Raw genomic sequence first — 21,925 nt, 5'->3', positions numbered from 1 at the left:
GAGGTTTGAAAGAAAGTGCAACATCCCACTAGCTGGCTTATTTGAACTTGAATTGTGTTTGTGAGTTGAGACTAAGTTGTATAATGGCTTTGTCAAACCAGAATGTCTGCATTTGTAAACTCATCCCCTGAAAGGACTCCTAGCATATTCTGTGTCGCAGATGTTCCAACCAAAATGCTGAAATGCAAGGAGTTAGTGCTTAAGATAATAATAACTTTTATGACCTATTCTGACTCAAATCTGTGCCTTGATGACTCAGAGCAGTGAAACTGTGAGCAGATATACTGAGCAAGGGGCCAATCACTAATGTATCAGGCCATGCATTCTTCGTATCTGAGAGAACTTTTGTTATTCAGACATCTCTGCTTTATGTGGAGGGCTACAGTAAGGCTAAATGTTAAATCTCAAGAAAAAATCTAGAAAGTGTTGCTTGGGTTTATTTTTAGCTAGCAGAAACTATTGTGGACTTTTGCAATCTCTTCTCATCATGCAAATAATTTATTGATGAGTGTTCAAATTGCAATTCTTACAGAAAAAATACTAGCTCTGTATCTGAAATTTACAGATTTCCCTTAAAAGGAAATTTTTCACTTAGGAGATGAAAACAAGAGTCTATGGAGAGAGAAGCCTTTGTTATTGACTGATCTAAACACTTCCTGATGCATACGCCTCCCAAGAACATGTATAGCATCGGTGGAGGGAGGGAATAGCCTTGGTCTTAGCTACTAAGGACTTTGATAATACTTCCTAGAATCTGAAAGGTTTAATATTTTTCAGGAAGTGGTGGTTTCAGATGGGGATTTTCTTAGTGTATCAGGCTTCCAATTTAAGCCAGTGGACCTTGAGGAATGTGCCGAGTATAAGGCCAGGAGCTGGATTCCCACTCTTCTCCCGTACCTATCTCATCTCCAAAAATCTGAATTCTGATTTAAATTTGTCTTTGTAAAAGTGCTGGTTCTGGAGGCAACATCTGTCTGAGACCTTGGCAGCATGTAAGCAAAATTTACTTGCATTCAAAATCCAGATCAAGGCATTGAATTTCAGCTGGCTAGAAATGCTGAACTGGTTCTCAGCCTCCCATCTCCTGAAGCAATGTTGTGCCCAAACCTTTTGCAGGTTTATGCAGCAGAAAAGTAGCTCTGTGTTGGAAGAACTGCAGCCAGCTGTGCAGAGGCTGATATGCCTCCAGAGCACATGGCTATGCAATACTAGCTAGAGCCTTGCATACTGGAGTAGCTCACTGCTAGTCACAGACAGTGGGCACACTGCTAGGAAGAGACTGCTTACCTCTTTCTGTTTAGCCTCCAATTACCAAGTAACTGGCTTCTGGTTAACTACAGGAAACTCAAAAATTGGGAAAACAGAATCAAGTCTGGCCAAGAAAACTGGATGAAGTTCACGAACATTCAGAAGAAAAACACCGTTTCTAACAGCATGCATTTTTCTGCATGAGCCTCATTTACAAAAAGGAAGCTGAGGTAAAGGAGAAAATTATCTATTCAAGATCACTCAGATTGCTTGCTCCTTGGCGGAGGCTGTTGGTTAGTGGCTCACCTTCCGCTGAACTGATTTGACTCACTAGAACAGGAGAAGTATCTTCATTTTTTGCCAGGTTGTTTCTGTGCATTGTGGAAGTTACGCTGGCTCATGGAGAACTCTGATGAACAACATAAAAGCTGGCACAACCAAGGCAACAGGGAGTGTGCAGCTGGCAAGAGCAAGCTCTTACGATAGTTCACCATGTGTCATGAAACTGCTTCCACCATAGTGCTGGTGGCAGAGCATGGCAAAGAAGAGCAGGGTGTTCTCAAACTTCATTGATATGATTGATCTGTTTATTCCATCTGGGAGTGGATAAAGCCAATGGCTTCCCTCTTAATTTTGTAATCATTTGCTTTATTGTGGGCGTGTGTGTGTATCGAGAGAAAAGCACCTCTGTTTTGAGTTGCATTCACATTATATAGACATGGGAAAGTCGATTTTATTAGGGAGAAACCATGGACAAACTGAGGGAAAGCAACCCTGTGTCCTACCTAGTCAAATGTGGATGGGAGTGTTGCCCAAATGCAGATGGGAGTGTTGCAGGTATTGAGCCTTATGCTCATGAGTCAGTCCCCGAAGACATGAAATCAAGCCATTAACAAGTTACTAATTTCATGCAGCTTTTTTCCTTCTAGATGTGTTGAGTCATCGTGGTTCACATTATCAAACTTGTCTTTCAAAACACAAATGCTTTTTTTGGTTTGTTTTTTTTTAATGTAGGTGAATTTTTCTTGATTCCAGAGCAGAAGGGCTACCAGAAAACAGCTAGTATTGTGAAACTCACATTACTATGGCAAATGCAGCTGATACTGAGAGGGAGCAGATGTGCCGGGCCAAGGCCTGGGGATTAATTCTGGAGAGCCAGGAGCCTGGCTGAAGCTGGCCGAGCTCTCAGGAGGGTGCTCTGCAGTGTGTTTTCTTTGGAGACAAGAAGTTCTTGCCCTTTCTCATCTCCTGGCTGCTCTTTCCTATTCCTGCAACCCTCTCAGTTGTACTAACATAACTGTTTGTGGTCTTTGCCATAAACTCATTGCTATGTGCTAAACAAACCGTGCATTTTCATGACGAAGGCTGGGAATTGTGATGCAGGGTTAGGAATAAGGAACTGAGAAGGGAGCAGATGGGAATGAGATGGGACCTTCATATGTCAGGGTTGCCCCTAAGGAAAGCAAATAATGCAACTACACCCACCAAACATTTAGAGAGAGAAAAAACACTTTCGGAGGGAACTGAAATGCAACTTTCTAGCTAACTGCTGCCTGCTTGCCTGCTTCTTCCCTGTTCCTTAAAGGAAGCATAGGGACTGAAGGACTGGGGAAGTGGGGAACTGAGATGCTGGGCTGATTGAAAACCATCTCTGCCAGGTGCCAGCCAACTTCATTGCTCTGGTTCAATTGCTGGCTCAACTCACTCTTCTCAGTGAAAATTTTGATTATTTTGAATCAGCAATTTTGTTAAAATATTCCCCTGAAAGCATTTATTCTAGTACATCTTTTTTAGTTGAGCTTCATGTTCAGCTCTTCCTCCTGCTCAAAACCCCATCTTGAGGTGGTGGGGCCTTCCTGCTGTTACCCATCAGAGAGGTCTCTAATCCTGCTGGCTCCTGCTCTTTGCCTTCACCTCCCAGCCACACTTTCTAAAAGGAAATACTGTCAAAGGAGTATTAGTGTTAGACACGTTGATTGGATTCTCCTACATGACAATAAATCTAACAAAGTAGTCTCGCTTCATTTGTACCCTGAGCCTTGTGTTGTTTCAGTGCAGCAGTACGTGTCTGTAGGAGGGTGGTCGTGGGGGCAGCGACCTTTAGTTAGAAATATTGCAGTGTGCCTTCATTCCTAGCTTCGGGACAACAGTTTTTTTCTTTTTTTTCCTCTTTCCATTCCTCTGAGGAGAATCTGGTTTCAAATTATGTTAAAAGACTTAGGGTTTCTTTTTTTCTTGACACTGTCCCAAACAAATATGTTCCATTGGCAAAAACACTCTTCATTCTTTAGTTACTATTAAAGTGGTTTTTATTCCTCCTTCTCCACCTTTTTTAATCTGGCAGAATCTACTAGACAGAAAATGATGATCTGGTTAAACCTACAAATGTTGTTGTGGGCAGAGCACTCTGAGTTGCTGGGGCACTGTTATCCTATGTGTGTGTCTGATTTGGCTGTTACGAAACAGAATTTGTGCGTAAAACTTTCTTCAACTATTTCATGAATGGTAGTCTCCCTTTGGAGATTAAACTCTCATTCATTGCAGTAAATGCTATGATTAAAACCAAACTCTACTTCAGGATGAAGAATCAGCTCTATCTGATGAACTTTATATGGCACTTGCCTTAAAGATGGAAGATGCTTCACACGTCCTTCGCTAACAAGAGTAAGTGGTGATTAATGCATCTGTAAATTGTTCCAGTTGTACGTTGCATTTTAAATTGCCTGAGCACAGCCAGCAGTAACCCTGCTGCGGAGTTAATAATTGTGGAGGAGCAATGGGTGCTTGACGTCTTCCTCCCCAGAAAAAGTTTTGAGGGTCTCTGCAGAGCAGAGGTAATGTTTGCCTCTTACTGTTGGTTCTTTTCTCCACTGTTTTATCTCAGTAGTATTTCATTTCAGCAAGAGATCCAGAGTCACCTGTACAGAGGCATGAGACTTCTCTTTTTCTGGGCTTCTGGTAGCATTCACACTTGGATGAGCAGCCTCTCTGCCAGTGGCAGCTCCCTGAAACTCATCTTAAAGAGGTGATCCAAGGGTAACTGCATTACCTGTTCCCATAGCTCAGCCACCTGGCAGTTTTCTTCTGAATTTATGCACATTATCTCTATATTGACAGGTAGGTTTAGAAAAAATCAAGCTAGGTCTTTTAAAGAACAAGCTGTGTCAAGGTGTTGTAACAAAGTCTAAAGCAGCTTTAACTTTTCTGGACCTTTTCATAATAACAGAATGAAAGGGTGAAACATAATTGTACAAAAGTACTCAGCACAGATTTATCCATACAACTTTTCTCTTCTAGATCTCCATTCAAGGGCCTGATACAACATCAGTTTTGTAGTGGTGTAACACTGCTGACTTCTTCTCACTGTGAAGTTTCAGTGGCATAAAACTAAGTGTGCTAGTAGTAAATTAACCCTTCTTTTTAAAAGAATAGCTCTCCTTGTGCCTTGGGGGAAATAATAAAATGCAGGTTTTAGTTGTCGACTGATGATTAAACCATCCAAACATCACAGAAAGCATATATTAACTAAATGTCTCAGTAAATTTAAGGGCAAATAAGTTTTTTTTACAGAGTGGACAAGACAAGGCATCCAAAGTTCAGTGAATGAAAAGGTGGAAAATCAGTGGAGAAATGCTGTGGTTTGTTAGATTACTAGGGTGGCATTGAATAAAGATGCAATATTCCGGATTACAATTCATATTGAAAATCATTGTTTTAACTGGGAAATGATAACCACAGATTTTTGTTTTGAAACACTGCTTGTAGGTCTTACTGTATAATTCCAGAATTTCAAGGTAAAGGACTGGAGTGTACTGAAAACAGCAGGATTAGATGGAAATTGCCAGATTGTATGTAAAATAATAAATATCCTGCAAAGATTGCATTTCACTTGATGCATGGTGTACTACAAACACCATAAACCACAAAAATCTAAATTTAGAGAGATAAAAATGTTAGCAATACTCCTGTGATTGAGTTATACATTGAAGCAACTTGTTATATATCCAGGATAAATGTTAGAAATAATTCAGGTTGAAGCTCTTTGATGAAAAGGGGAGACGGTTTTACTATAACCTCATACATGAGTTGAGTAAGAATATCAATGTGGGTATAATTCTGGAGATGGATTAGCTGTCCTTTAAATTTGATTTTCAGCAACCTTTTTATGCAAATGCTGAAACAAAGTCATAACTGTATAAAATACTGCCTCACTGTAGCACGTAAAGAAATCCATGGCCACAAAATGATACAGATGTTTTTGTTGAAATTGTGATAATTTGTGCAGACACCCTGCAAAAACTGCTTTTTAATATTTAGAAAAAGCTTTTCTTCATCTTCATAAGTATAAAAAAAGCATTCTGGACCAAATTCACTCATGGCGTAAGTGAGCATATCGCTATTCCTTTCTGCGACATGTGTCTGTGAATTTAGTCTTGTGATACTGAGACATGTCCCTAATTTACATGTCGCTTCCTTATTCCTGCCTTCCATCTCCTGGGATTTTATTTCCTCATTCAAAACAGCTGCAGATTCCCATCACTTTCAGTGGTGTCAGAGTGGAGCAGAATGGCTGCCATTTTCTTAATTTACTTATTTAAAGACACTTGCAACTTATTAAAAAAAAAAAAACCAAACAAAAAAGGAAATCTGCATTCTGCAGATGCGATGGGCCTGGATGGGTGGGATGCAGTGGGAGAGCGATGGGGTAATGCGAGTGCGTAGACAGACTGAGGAGACGAGGGAGATGGCCTGGGAGAGGGCATGAGATTGCCCACGAAATAGTGCAGATGAGATTAGAGGTGACAGGAGAGGTCGGCTAAAACGCCCACTTGCCTGGTGCGGGGGATTTTGATATGATAGATGGAGCTTCTCTCACACAGAGAGTAGGAACTGTTATTTGCTGCTTCCCTTTTGTAGTGGCTATTTGTTGAACTGTTTACTTACACACTGAAGTTAGGAGGCTTCCTGGAAAAATAAACGGACACAGTAGGCAATGTCTAAAAAGACATATATATTTATTAGAGCAGCATGATTTCTGGAGGCCTGACTTGTGGTTTACAAATGCTTACGATGGGCTGTACTGAGGCTTTCACTTGGAGCAGGGGGACAGAGGCTTTTTGATAGTCACTGTCTGCGTCAGTCCCTGCGTGGAAGATAGTATTTGGTTTAATTGGCTGTTTATTCTAGGTGCCCACATATGCTGCTTTATATTTGACTTCTGACCCTCTCTTCTCCCATGTAATTATACCCCTGGCCTTTCTCAATTCTTGGCTTTATTGTCCCAGATCTGTAACTGGTTCGACCTAAGTTTTGCTCAAACTACAACTTCTTTTTGTGAAGCTGAGCCAGAAAGGAGATAGCACAGCATCATTTTGTAGCTTCAGATGTTGGGGCTCATCTGAGGTGAGCAAAAGCAGGTGGAGAAATGCGTGAGCCTATGCCCAGCTGGCAGCTGAAACCAACCGAGGCCCAGAGATGCTTGGCCAGTGGAAGGTATTCCTTCTTGCCTCAGCAGTTACAGTCCAGCTAAGCAGGGAATTCAGCTTCTGGTTCACCTAGATTTAATTTGCAGTTCTTTGAAAACCTCAAAGTGAGCATTATGTGCTTGCAGGAACAGCCAGACCTGCACACTCCTCTGTAGATGTCTTGGCAGTGCTTTCCTCAATATATCGTTGCAGGAAAAACTGACCATGGCTTGTGCCGCGGTGCTTCTCCTCCTGCTTTCCTCATTGAGGACAGTCGTAGCAGAATGTGGGGGTTTTGTGTTACCATTGTAACAAAACCTGTGGTGTGCAGGTTTAAGGTCCTAGCTTATTTCTTCTGCTCTTTCTTCTGTCCTAGAAACAAAACAAAAAAAAAAAGAGGAAAGTTCAAAGGTGTAAGAATGGAGAGGTCAGAAAAGGTGGAAAGGCTTAATAAAAAGAAAAGAAATGAGGAAAAGAGAAGGGTGAAGGGAACAAAACCAAAAAGTGTAATTTTCACATCAGGCATGGATACCACACAAATTGACTTCAGCTGTTTGCTGCAGTGGAAAAAAACTATTTCTGTTACACCTCTGCCCATTCTATTAGAGTGTGCATTTTTATTTTTAGTAAAAAGTATTTGGGTTTGTGATTATTTTGAGTGTAGCTAGCACTTGTGTTAATCTGTATCCCTTGTTCTCCAAGGTGACTTGACCATTAGAGGTTTTATGGCTTATGAAGATTTCTGTGGACACGTGACTAAACTGAAGCCAAGCTTCTTACAGGTAAGGGAATCTTGACAGAAAAAGGAGTACGTGATATTTAAGAGGCTTCATCTGCCTTCTTATGTGAATTGATGAAGACTTTGCAGCCTAAAAATATTGCATGTCTTTGCTATGCTGCAACCAGCTGTAGAAGTCAGCCAAAGTATTGTACTCTGCCCTCACAAATGTAGCATGTTTACATTCCAGTTTAATTCTCAACATGCCATGCTTTACTGAGAATCTTTAGATCTGAGCTGCTTAAATTTCCACCAGCAGTGTATTTGCATGCTTTCTTGATCTGCTAACACTGATTAACATTTTAGTGGTATTTTTCCATGCAACATTTCAACACAGAAAAATCAACAGATAATAGATATGAAGTGATTGTTTATCTAACTTAACCTTCAAATCAGGTGAAAGCCTCAGCCATATCAGCTTGTCCCATAAAATGCAATTCTAGTATTTATTTTTCTCCATCCGTGCTTCCTCTAACATGGTCTCTCCTGTTGAAGGAGCGTAGGATGTTTATGATGCCTTTAATACTGTGTTTTCCATCTATTTCACCTCACTGTACTTTGTCTTTTAGTATTTTGCTGTGGGTCTTTCTTACGTTGGGAAATGTTTTGTGGCATTGTTCCACTCTCAGAGAAACTAGCCCATGGCCTGCAAATCTGAACCAATTTGAGCAGATCAGAGAAAATGGTAAGGCCTCACTATCATGAAATGAAAACGAAGCAATGCCAAAACCCTGCAAGGATGGCGTAATCCCATCCATCATTTCAGGAGAGGTGCTGGGGGCAAAGGTAAATTCTTTAGAACACTGGGACAGCTGGTAGGTATATGCAAGGGATTTGCGTGCTGTAGAGCATCTGTAGACAAGTTTAAACATAACTCTTTTCTCAGCTTCCTTATACTTTAAGACTAAAGATTCTCTGGATTTTATAAATAAATTTTGAGGGTTGCAGTTATTGCGTAAAAGTTCCATCTTGTCATTTCTAATTAGCAAGATATATTTCTTGCAATGCCTCATTTTATTACAATCATTCCTTCATATGATATACTATAAATCACATTTATGGCATGGTTCTCTACTCAGAATGAAAAAAGTCTTATGTAGATGTGTCGTTAGGGGAAGAATATCATCAATGTTTCTTTGCACAGGACTTGTCTGTACAACTCTGACTTGCATGAACAGTTTGAATCCACTCTGACTGCTTGTCTGAGAAGGGCTAGTTAACGTCAGATTGCAGACCCTTAAAAAATAATGTTTAAAAAAGGATAGCAGTGTTTCTTTGAAACAACTCATCCTGTTGGAGGGTCCAGTCTTGCTGACAAAGGGTCTTTTTGATATAGCTTTTTATGGAATGGGCTTAACAGTTTTGGGGAAGAGTAGTAGAAACAACCAAGTCAAGGTAGGTGGTGTGAAAAAGGTTTTATGCTGCTCTTGTTCTTATAAAACTCACTCTCCCCCCTGAAGTTTTGATCCTATGACGTCTATGCCATGCTGAGTGTCAGAACAGGTCTGCAAAGGTGGATGTTTGCCTGCTCTTCCTGTCCTGGTGTGGTTGTGCTCCTCTGGCGTGGAGGAGCATGCTACTGGTTGCAGGGTACCAGGGGAGTGTAGTAAGCAGATGAGGCCTGATTCTGCATGACGTTATCTTTTATGTTGTCACTTAAATCCAAGCGAAAGGGGCCAGAATAACAGCTTTTCAATCCTTTTCCACGTGTGAGAACTGATGGCACAGGCCATTAGGAAGCCCAGAGGAAGGTGATCTCCTGCTGGTATCACAACAACAAAGGTTCTAGTCTACTGGCATAGCTGCATAAAGAAAAGCATTACAATTCATCTGCTTTAAGGCATGTTGCCCTTAATCCTTTCAATTTGACACACGTATTTTTTCTCTCTGGTAAGCAAACTATTCCTGCAGCTTGTAAAGATAAAACTGATGACCATAGTTTTTACACTAACCAAAAACCAGATGTGTTTGACTATAATTTTGGCATAAACACTAGGGCAGTACTCTACCCCTTACAGAAACATAGAATGACAGAATGGTTAAGGTCGGAAGGCATCACCGGAGATATTTTAGACCAAAGCCCCTGCTCAAAACAGGGACATGTAGAGCAGCCTGCTAGGCTTGTGTCCAGTTGAGTTTTGAACAGCTCCAACAATGGAGACCTGCTCCAGTGTGCTATCAGTCTTACAGTAAAACAGTTTTTTTTCTTATATTTAAACAATATTTCTTGCATTTCAGCTTGTGCCTATTGCCTCTTGTCCTGTCACTGGATACCGCCAAAAAGAGTTTGGCTCTTTTCTCCATGCTTTCATCAGGTATTTGTACACATTGATATGATCCCTCCTGAGCCTTCCATTCTCCAGGCTAAACAAGCCCATCTCTCTCGCTCTCTTCTCCTATGTCAGACGATACAGTTCCTTAATCATCTCTCTCACTTTTTGCTGGACTCACTCCAGTATGTCTGTGTCTCTCATGTGTACTGGGGAGCCCAGAAGTGGACCCAGCACTCCAGACGTGTCTCACCAGTTCTGAGTAGAGGGGAAGGATCACCTCCCTCAAACTGTGGACGATGCTGCTCTTAAGGCAGCCCAGGATACCGTTGGCTTTTGTTGCCACAAGGGCGCATCGCTGGCTCATTGCCTGCTTGCTGTCCACTAGGACTCCAGGTCTTTTTGTGCAAAGCTGCTTTTCAGGAGGTCGGTCCCCAGCACGTACTGGTGCCGGGGGTTGTTCCTCCCCAGATGCAGGGCTTCACACTTCCCCTTGTTGAAGTTCATGAGGTTCATGTCAGCCCATTTCTCCAGCCTGTCGACATCCCTCTGAATGGTGGCACAACCATTTGGTGTCAAACACTCCTTCGTGTTTCTTTATATGGTTTTGCTTTCCTTAAAAAGTATAAAGGCTGTTTATAGACAATGTAAAAATGCATATTAGTGTCCAGATTAGCAGATCTGCAGCATATTTAAGATGTATAAATTGAATATATTTCAGAGGTATATATTCCCTTTCACTGAGCCTCAGGAGAGATTTTCTTAATACATACTTGTAGCTCATAGCAATGAAAGTTATGCACATCAGAAAGACAGTGACCTTATTTGTTTCTCATTAAAAGTAGAAAAAAAGACCCACATTTTTTTCCAAATGTCTGGTCAAATAGGAACTTGTCTTGGAAAAATTTCTATAGAATACTAGTGTAGTATGAAATGGAAAAATTTAAATAATGGCAAAAAAAAAAGTAATTTCCTATCCTAGTAATTTTCTTGTAGCAAAGTATGCCTTGTGTCAAAAGAATGAAAGCACAATGAAAAGTGCTTTTGTTTCATGTTTTATTTCCTCTTTCTGAAGTACTAAAACAAAGAAATTATTCAGTCTTTCCTGTCTTTGGGGTGAGAGGTTTTGAACGTGTATGAGTCAAGCTGCTTATTTTCACCCATAATTTTGTTATTAGAATGTAATTTGTTATTAGGGTTTGATTACACGCAGATCTAGAAGTAGATGGAAGAGAGAGTCAATTTCCTCAGATACAAGGTTTAGGTAAGAAAGAATGCCTTTGTGATCTACAGGAAGGTGTCTTGTAAAAAAAAAAAAAGAGCTTTTGACTTTGCTGTGAACCAGCAGGATGTTTTCATCAGAGCAGGTTGGGAAGGAAAAACAAGCTTGCAGGGCAGCTTGCAGGTGCCCACACAGGGAACTGGAGAGCTCACCCTCCTGCTCCCAGCTTCAACCCCAGACTTGGCCTCTGCATTCATCCCCTCCTTTTAACCTGACAGCCAGCTCTGTAGCAAGCCAAGAGCATGCAAGTGTCTCTGTCAGAAGTACATGTCTATTTGGCAGTCCCCAACCCAAGGGGAGTTCAGTCCAGGTGCCCATTCAAGGAGCGGCTTTAGAGGAGAGAGCCTGCAGGATTAGAAAGAGGATCTGTGCAAAATAAACAGCATGTGTAAGGAAATGTATTCATTGCATTATACCCTCTAGCGAATCATTTTGCTTGCTTCCTTCCCATTGCATCTAGATGAAATTTTCTGTGATAACTTTTGCTGTCCTAAACAGCTGCCTGTATCTTACTGTTCTGCCTATGGTTCAGTGAGGATGAGTAAGGGGTATTAGTCAGATAAATGATATCTCCAGACTGTAATTTTTTCAGTCAGAAAGCTTGTCAGTTTTGTACTTTTCCTGTAAAACATGTGGGGCTCTACAGAAATTAGCTGAACGTCTGGAGATCGTATGTAATTGACGGGAAAAGCAGCATCTCTCTCTATTTTACACATATTCTTCAGACCAGACAAACTAACTGTCTGGGTGCTTCTTTCTTCACTGTCTTTACAGAAAGTTAGGCAGCAAAAACTTTTATGCAAAAGTGTAGGTCTGACATGTAGTTTTTTGGAGGCTGACATTAGGCTGGATGTAAACAATGCAGTGTTGAAAGAAATAAACTGGTGCCCATGTAAGTAACAGGGCACCATGACCATCTTATCTAGCAAGTCTCCGCTTAAAAGCAAGTGATATAGAGGGGTACATCTACACAGTGTTTCCAGACAGATGTGGGCTTCTCTGTCCATGGGACGTGTGAGACATACTAGGTTTGGGGCAGGGGAGCCGCACTACACAGCTTGGTGCTATGCTCAGGCTCAGGTAATCTACTTTTCACTAGGCTTATTTGCAGGTATCCATGACTCTATCCATAAGACATCTGCTCCATAGCTGGCTTACATTTGACTCACTTGCACTGGGGACAGAATTCACTCATAACTGTCTGGATAAATGCACCTAGAGCATCTAAGGAGCAGTACAAAGTGTACAGAGGAACCATTTCCTAACTGAGGAAGTGGGTGGTAATGGGTTCCATCTGTAATTGCAGACAGATAAATGAAGAGAAGAAAAAGCATCAATGGTTTCAGGAATGTATAGCTTTTTTTGGCTGTTCTAATTTGTTTCTGATAGGTTGATATGAACTAGTATACTGAGGACTGGATCAGAAGGGATCCAATTTTTCTGTTTCAAACTGTAGCTTGGCACAGGGAATTTCTTCCTCTCCAAGCAGTCTATGAAGCATAGTAAGAGTGTACACAGAGGGGGGAAAAAAAACGCCCAGGCTTTTTTTCACTGGATGTCAAGAGTGTTATGGATGATAGAAGGAATTTTTGTGGAGCAGCTTTAAAGGAAGTGCTAGGAATCCCATCAGAGGCATTCATCTTATGAATGAGGTGTCTCCTGGGCCGTCTTTTACAAAGTGTTAATGTGTTTTTCTGTTTGTTCTGTAGACCTCTTTCTATTTCTAGTGGCTGCTGTCCCAACACACTTTACCCTGAAGTCCAGTTGTTTCATACCAACTCAAAAACATGTAAGTGCCATGACTAAAAACAGAAACTCAAAATTATAGAGCACTGCTTCACAGCACAGAGCTCATGCAATTCAATGAACTTGCCTAAAACAAGTACTTATAAGACTGATGCACATCATTCTGCATATAGAATACACTGCAGCTAGAAATTCCTCCATGTACAGAAGAATTTCTAGATATGGAGGTACTTATCTTTTGTACTTGCCTTTGGTTTATCGGGATTGCACCAAATATATTTTTGCTTGTATCCCAAACAGAATACTTACCTGATTGCAGCATATTTAGAAATGCTAGGGATAATGAAAAAAGACCTATATCTGCTGCAAATCTGGAGATATTTGTACCTGGTGCTACAACAAATGTGAATTTGAAGTAAGGTCATGCCATCAAATCAGTAGAAGCCAGAAATGCTCTGTAAGAGATGCAGTATAGGAGTGGATGCTGGATTACTTCTAAGTGAAAGAGTTTGGAAGTTTCTCTGAAAAGGTAATTAAATATAAGGTAAGCCTGGATGCAACTTTAGTTCCTTACTACCTCTGTTAGGCAATGCCTATACTCTTCATAGCTTTTCTCAATAAAGAGAAATAGGAACCTCCAAGATGCTGTGCAGCCTTGATCACACTGAGAAGTACCTCTTTATGGTCTAGGTAGGGTGGTTGGAGTGATAAGGTTCTTAACTTTAAAATGTCATGTGTGTGTAACAAGTCTCAGGCTTGCACGTATGCAGGTCACATACTGTGACTTAATTTCTTGCAAAAATGATACCTTTAGAAATAAGCAAGCTGGCTAGAGAAAGTATTTGATGTCTTCTGTGTTACTGGTAGATAATTAGGGAGGATTCCTTTAATCACAGAAGACTCAACCACAGAGACACTAAAACGTTCAGAAAGGACCAGGGTTTTAGGAATGGACAGTCCCCCAAGAAGTACTGCCAATCTGTGTCTATACTTTTTCTGCAAGAAAAGTTTTGCTGTTGCTGGCTTCATGCTTAAAAACACACATTTGATTGCAACGTTTCTGAACAAAAAATTTCAGTAGAGAGAAGAGGTATTGAAGAGACTGGACTGATCACATGGCACAAGGAGATGGTGCTAAGCAAAACAGGTCAACCCTGCGGCCCTTTTATTAAACTGATGTAATCTGTGAATGTGTTTTAAGTGCTAAAGCAGGGTTCATGGTGAGAAAAGGTAATGAGACCATTGTAATGACCACAAAAGAAAATCTGAGGATTTTGATTCCTTCATACGCTTTAGGAAAGAAAGGTAGAGCTGGGTAAGGAAAGGAACATTGTAAAAATGGAAGAATGCTTTGGTAGAGCTTGGGGCCTTGGCTGTTTTAACTGCGTGATCATTGTACCAAACAGTAAGTCCTGCAGTCTGCAACTGTTGTCTTGTAGAAGGTTGTGAATCAGAAGGTTGATTCAATGCTTGTAAGTATCAATGCTTATAAGCACTGGGCCTCAATTACAGTTTTCAAAAATATAACCAAGGGGTTTTATGACCTCTCCTCTCTTTAAAGCAGCAAAAACAACTAGCCGGACTTAAAATTCTAGGTAGCTAAATGTCTTCCAGCAAGGATGCAGTGAATATGTAACAATCACCTCATTAGTTGTGGGAATAGACAAATGGTAGCTAAAAGGACAAATTACAGGATTGGGGTCTATTGCTACATCCAGAATGCTGGACAGATAGACGAATGTTGCCAAAACCTCTCTTCTGACAAAAGAGAAAATCCAACTGCTGGACATATCCCTGAATGATCTATGTTTAGGGCAGTAGCTTGGGACACAAAAACCCACTGTGTTTAAATTACAACCTGTTTTATTATGATTTTTAACTATATTGTCACATTATTTTTTGTAAGGGGAATTGTGCAGGTAGAGTTTTTGGTCGTTGTTTAGTACCACTGGTAACTGCCAGATGTCGCACCAAATGTCTCATTCCATTTCAACAGAAGGGCATTAGTGAAAGATTAAATGTATTATGGGTTTTTTTAATATAGAGAGGATTAACAAACCATATACAGAACTATAAGAAGTGAGCTAATAGTGAGAACTATTTTGTTTTTCAAAATAGAGTATGACACGTAAGTACATCCAGGAACATTTGCTTTTCTGATGTTAAGAGACAAGAAGGGGACATTCAGTCCAGATGTGAAGTTTGCAAATTGAAGACTGATGAAAGCTAATGCTTTTTTGACCAAAAATGTATTTAGGCTTTGGAACTCATGCCATAGGAGGTTGTTGATGCTGAGAATATAACAAGATTCATAAACCATTTGACAGAATTACAGGGTTAATAAGAACATTCAGGGTTGTGGTGGTTATTGGTTTAAAAAAATATTAAAAAATCAGAATGCTATTAAACCACATTCTTATGGGGTTGAGACAGTCTCTGTTAGAAAACAGAAAGACAGTCTGTCTGATGTGGGATTTCTTACTTTTCCTCTGAAGTACCTAATGCTTGTTGCTACTTGAAAAAAAGATGCTGGCCAGTTGGATAGATGCTGGACTGATTGATTTAATAATTCCTTTTCCCTATGTCTCTATGCACTATATAATTTTCACATACATTTATTTAAAATGATCCCTGAAACAGTTTAAGGCAGAAGATTTGAGCCCTTTTCTTTTATGGTCATTTATATATGAGTATGCAATGCCTAGCATGCGATGTTCCTGTTAGCATATTGTTCTCTGCCAGACCACGGTCACAGTAAACCAAAAAGCAGAGCTCATCTCATATGCAAGGCTTAGAGCAGTGCAAAACCCAGATGTCTGTCTGAATTGCCTCTGCCTCTCATTTCTTCTGTCTCCACTTCTAACAAATTCCTGAGAAATAATTGATTGTATGCATTCAGTTATTTCATAGAGCCCCAATTGCTATATGAAGCAGTTTCTCACTAATGAAAATAGTGATGAGAACAATTTAATGTGGAGTGTAAGAGGCTTTAATAATTGAATTGATCTCTAAGACTGAAGATTTCTGGCAGAAGCCTCAGGTGCAAGCTTACTCTTCAAATGGTTCTGTGCAGTTTTATGCCTTTGAAAATCCTGTGAAATACAGTCTCAAAGTTCACGAAGCTGAAGCAGGCTCCACTTCTGTGGACTCTCACAACCTGTCTCTGCCTCTGCCTCTGCCTCCGCTGTGTCCGTGAGGTAGTTAACAGCATCATACATGGCTCATTTTTCAAATTAAGACTAGACTTTATCAGTGTTGGCTTATTAAAAATATAAAACAAAAGTTATTGCCTGTCTGTTCTTTTCTACTCTTCCTTCTGTCTGTTCCTCAAGGTATCAAATTATGTTTACCTGGCCAGGCTCCTCTCCTGAATTTACTCTGGGATTTCTTTCCCAGCCCCGTCACTGTAAGGAAATCCCCTCCCGCCCCTACTGTGGAGACCTCACTGTTGCTGGTTCCTAAATTTGTGTCTTTTTGCAAGTTGTTGAAGCAATCTGCAGCAGCTCACCACCACTCCTGTGTTGTCTTTTCTTGCAGCTTGCTTTCACTGCCATCTATGCTCTCAGCTGTTGGTGTAGGCGCTCTGGCGTTGAATGGGGTACAGAACCTGGATGCCAGATACAGCAAGGGATAAATTCAGTGTCCCGGGCTTCCCTTAAAGTGCAGTCATGTTGTAGTTAAAATCCTAGCATGGAGCATGAGATACGTAATGCTTTAGGAGTGTTCTCTGGCCTTACATTTCAGTCATGAACCATTATGGCTCTTGACCTGTATCTTCCACAAGAGCAAGTTTTGAAAGGCCATGCTAGACCCATCAGTGTCTACATGATCAGTGTCCTAGAATAGGATGTCAGAGATGAAAAAATATTTTGATTCATGAGGATGACAAGCTCAAGCAGTATGGGACATACCACTTCTATTTGCATGCCTTTTGTGTCAAGGAACTTCTAACATTCTATCATTCTCATATTTTCCCATGATTTCTTCTGAGGGATGTTTAAAAGCAGTCACACCTCCAGCATGTTTGAGACCAGGGGTTCCCTCCTGCCCAGCCACTGGAGCCCGGCTCAGAGACCCGGGGGTCTCTGTCCCAGGCCAACGGATGCAGCTGCTGCTTTCCCGTTTCCAGCACTGGGGCCAATGGTGCTGAGCCCCTCAGTCGCTCTGGTCCGTCCCAGCAGCCGGTGTTCAGGACATGCACCATTCCCGCCCTGGTGGCTGGCAGCCGAGACCCTCACCTGGACTGAATCCAGGAGCTGGCTCCATATTCACTCACGCCTGCCATGCTGGTTGTGGGCACCACATCCTCACAGCACTCGCACAGGATAGAGGGTGAGATTGTACAGAGACATAGTTAAGAAAGGATTTAATAAGCAGATAGGACAGACTGTGGTGATCAGGTGCAGGGCTCAGTCACACAAGCATACTGACCAGTTATGTTTTACGTGCAACTGGTCCCTTTTATGCCCCTCTCTGTCTAGTCCCTCTCTGTTCCTCCTCAGTCCCCTTCTCTAAACATTCCTTGAGTTTGGCATAGTCCCACTGAGCCCCTTAGAAAATCCCAAATCCTTATGTTCCTCTTGCTTCCATCTTCTGATCAGTTACAAAGCCCAAGTTGGCCTTTTCCAAAGCTAGGACTGTAATTTCTTAATGGCGCGTCGATTAGTGACTGGAGACTTTTGGTCTTTGGCATTGCCTCTGTCATTCCTTGTCTACCAGGTTTGTGTCTCTGTGTGTTCTTGTTTATTGATTTCCCCTCTATGTGTTATCTCCCTTGGCATTGACAAGGTCCTTGGTTGGATAACCTTAATGGAGCAGACACCCTCACCTTCCAAATACTCTTACAATTTATGTTCTTTTGTGATCCCATTCTGTTAGCCCCAGTACCTACAGCTCTTTTAAGAACTTATGTAAGAGTATTATCAACTGAAATTTGGAACCAGGTCTTCAGGCAGATTTAAAAAAGAAAAGTTAATAAATGTTATGGTTTTGCATACATTTGCAAACATTCCTCCAAAACTGTATTGAAAGAAACTTACTTTAAAAAAAAAAAAAAAATCCGATTGCTGCATAACTATATTTCAGGACCTGGAGCATTAAAAAGCAGTAAATACCATGAGACTTAACAATGCTGAAATGGTGTATGTCCTGCTAGCAAATACTAGTATTTCTTCCTGTGTTACACATACAAAGCCCTAACAGTTTTAGGACCATGCTTTTTCTCTCAGTACAGTCGACTTTCTCTCCCCAAATCTTCTTTTTCAGAGACTTTCCCCCCCCGCCCCCAACACTCTCATTTGCAGCACTAGAAATCTGAGGCCCGGAGGTGAGGACAGCCTGTGGCAGTGGAAGCCGTATGCTTACAGTGGGGCCATAAATCCTTATGGCTGCTGCCCCATCCAGAGACAGAACGTGCATGATGCTGTTGGTGCTGATGGACGTGGAGGGAAAGGAACCTGGAGAAATCACAATCTCCTTGGCCTGCCTCCCTCTCCCAGCCCCTCGATGCCCCGGCAGTGTCCCATGAAGTGCATCGGGGGGGTGTGTGTGTGTGTGTGTGTGTGTGTGATTCACACTAGGGGACCTCTCTGCACACGTAACTCCAAATTGCATCTCGGGTCATCTTGGGTACCACGCTGTAATATGAAGGTCTCTCTACTTTGCTATTCCTATTACCTGTTTGTGCCATTCAGCACCACTGTTACTGTGTCTCCTTCTTATTATTATATGCATCAGTTTTTCAGATTAATTCCTTTCCCCCAGATGTATATTTCTCTCAGACATGGTTTCACCAAGCTCTCACCCTCTGCTTTTGATCAAAGGCTCTTTGCATGATTTCTCCCTTCTGACTGGTGGTTGACATTCCTCCCAGTTTAGTAACATCTAAAAATTACATTTATGTGGTATCCCCTTACTTTTCCTGATCCTAACTACATACTTTAAATAAAACCAGATTTACACTGATCCCTAAATCTTCCATTAGCTGTCTGTCTCCTCCGACCTCTGTACTTAGCTATTTATCATTACCCTTTGCTTATGTTCGTGGAGTTTTTCAGTCCACATGACTGTTTTCATGCGAGCTGGCTCACATTAATTTTGCAAGTGAGATTTTGTAAGGCAGATCGCTATAATTCAAGGGTGCTATTTGCTGCATTCTTTTCATGCACTAATCTTGTATTTCTGGCAGAAAGCAGTCATGAAGAAACAATGAATGTAGTGCTGAAAGACCAAAGGTGCAGCTGAGTTCAAGATGTGCAAAATCAGGAACTCACGGAGTAATACAGCAGAAACACTGTTCATAGCTGAGGCTTCCACTTACATGCATGCAGAAGTGTTTTCCTTCTGCCATTTGTCTAAATACGCTCTGTCTGTGTGAACTACTGCAAATATGCCAAAATAGCAAGGAGAGTCGGGGGAGATTTATGGTTCCCCTTGCCAGATGGAGCAAGTATATGTTTCCAGAAAGGGGAAGAAAACGATGTAACTGGTTTCAAAAATCACAGATGGATGTTGAATAGGAGAACTCTGGGCTTGATGCTGTATGACAGGTTTTTTGGAAATGCAGAGAGTGGAATAGTTTCACCTGATTTCAAAGGTCTTAGCTGTCACTGGAGAAGGTACGGATTTTATTTTTAATTTAGATTTCCACTTTAGCAGAGGCTGAATCAGGCCTGTTGACCTCAGGAAGTAGCTTAGATGCAGATGTCTGCATTTTATACAGCTGCTTTTGATCAAATGAAGCTGCTTCCTGATGTTATTAGAGAGGAGGAGCTTGAGTTGCCTGTTTTCCCCGTGCTATGCCAGAACAGAGAGAACAGGAAGGCTCTCATTTCTTATATCCAAGACATACCTTTCCACAGGTCACTTTCCACATTAGGTAAGCTGTTGTTGGTATTACAGACGTTGCTTCAAAGTGCTCCTCAAACCAATTCATCCCGGCACATGTTATGTGAGAGATGAACAACAGTCAAGTGCCGCTTCCCGTGCTAGCGAATGGTGCGTGATCTGCAGGGGCTGCTGCTGCCGCTGCCACCTCCTCCTTCACATACGAGTGTGCGATAGGGCTGGAAACCTGTTTCCCCGCACATTTTCTCAGGACCCTGTCACAGAACTGGAGCTGCCGTTGCCGATACTATGAACATAATTAAAAATATTTCTCATGAGGGTGGCACGTAAGCAGGTGAAACTTGGGAACTCCCATTCTTCATGGATTTGTTGGACGCCACTAAAAGTGAGTTTAAAGGAAGCCTCGTCACCAAGGAGAAGAACGTTGCCTTCTCCAGCTCCTTCCCTTCTGCAGGCAGTGTTGCCAGGTCCTGTAGACTTAATGTGAGGGTGTAGACTACTTGATTTTTCTTTTAAAGCCAAACTTCTGATGCTGTTTTGTCCATCCAAAAAAAAATCTTACTGCTTGCTAACTGCTGTGCTAGTATTTTGGGGGCCACAGAGACGTGTCCTGGAGCTTATCAACAACTCAGCAAATCAAGATAAGAGTCAACTATTTGTAACCAACAAAATGGAGCCAGTTTTTTCAGTACAAGTGCCATGGGAGACTTTCTTTGCCAGAAGATAATCGTTGCTTTGACTCAGTTTATAAAAGTGCATATGACCTTTTGCATTTTTCATAGGTGATAAGGCCATTGCAATTTAGACTGTTGTCTCAGTGGAAGGACTGAATTAATGTTTATTAACTAATCATCACCAGTTAATAACTCCCTAAAATTGAACATCGCATTAGCTCTGACAAAAGCTCATTCCACGCACCCTTGCTGCATGACGTAAGGCAGTCATATGTAGCTCCTTCATTTTTATGTCTATTTATCTATTTTGCAGAGATATATGGCTCTGTGGTTTTATCTTTGTTAAGAATAACTTTTATGGGAGAAAGAGAAGATGAATGCATATTGAAATAACATTTCTATATCTATTACTAACATTGTCACTAGATGCCTTTCAGTTTTCACAGGTTCTCTTATGTGTGATGGCAAAGCACAAGCCTCTCATTGTTCTGCAGCTGTGATCCCTTATCTATGGGAAAGGCACAGTGGGTGTGGGAACAGCTTAGTCCTCTTGATCTTTTTGTTCAAGCTGGCAGCACATTTCCAGTTGTAACAGTGGCTGGATGATGTTGGTACCTTTCCTGCTGTGACTAAGACTTCTGCTTACCTTCCAAAAAAACCTCAAAACCCAGCATCACTGACAGAGCCAGTGCATATCTAAATCCCTAAATACCAAAGAAAGCATGAGCTCTGCGTTAGAGACCCTGTAGGGCTAAAAGTAGTTAGGAAGTAACAGTGGACAAGGCTGCAAAGGTAACACAAATTTGTTTGCATTACATTCGCATTGTATCTTTGCTTTTTTTGCCAATGTAGTGATGCAGTGCATTATGTCTCAGTCTTTCATCAGGTGACAGTGCCTGTGTGCAACTACAGTATGTCGAACACTTAGTGGCTGTCTCCTGTACTGTCTACTACTGGATGGTTTGTTTTGACTTTGAGGAAAAGCACTTTGGCTGCCTACCTCTCAGATGGTCATGGTCCATCCAACTTCATCTATAGCATTTTATTATAAAATAGTGAATAAGATCATGATTTTGCACCAAGCTCTTTTATAGGTGACCCTTCCCTGTCTTGCTCCACAATCCCCTGGATGTTGATGAGTGGGGTACAGATAAGGGCAGGAGTCTGCACTACCAGATCTAAATTAAGGTGTTGTTGAACAAAGCCTTTAGTGGTAGGCAACCGTGGTTACATACATAGCTACATTCCCAGTAAGGATTTTACTATCCATATCGGGACAGAGCACAGAAGAATTCGTAGATAGACAAAAAAAAACAAACCTCAGACTTGTATCAGCTCATACTGTTCAGATTTCATGTCCCTGCTCCCTCTGCAAGACCAGATGCTTGTTCTCAATGGGTGTCTTTGAACCAACACAAGAAAAACAGCAGCTGCCCAGCCTACAAGTAAAGCATGAATTGTGGGATGGCCTTGATCACCTTTGACAAATGGCCACTGAAGGGTGGGTATTTATACCCAGGCTCAGTAGTTTGTTTGTTCGGTGATCTTGCTATTAGTACTAAGGAAGGAATAAATGAAAGCAAACAAACATTTGGGCAGGATATGCATTTTAATAA

Source organism: Pygoscelis adeliae, unplaced genomic scaffold (genome assembly GCF_000699105.1).
Source record: "Pygoscelis adeliae isolate BGI_AS28 unplaced genomic scaffold, ASM69910v1 Scaffold386, whole genome shotgun sequence".
NCBI classification, from domain to species: domain Eukaryota; kingdom Metazoa; phylum Chordata; class Aves; order Sphenisciformes; family Spheniscidae; genus Pygoscelis; species Pygoscelis adeliae.
The sequence above is the reverse complement of the archived record's forward strand: the minus strand, read 5'-3'. Positions refer to the sequence as shown.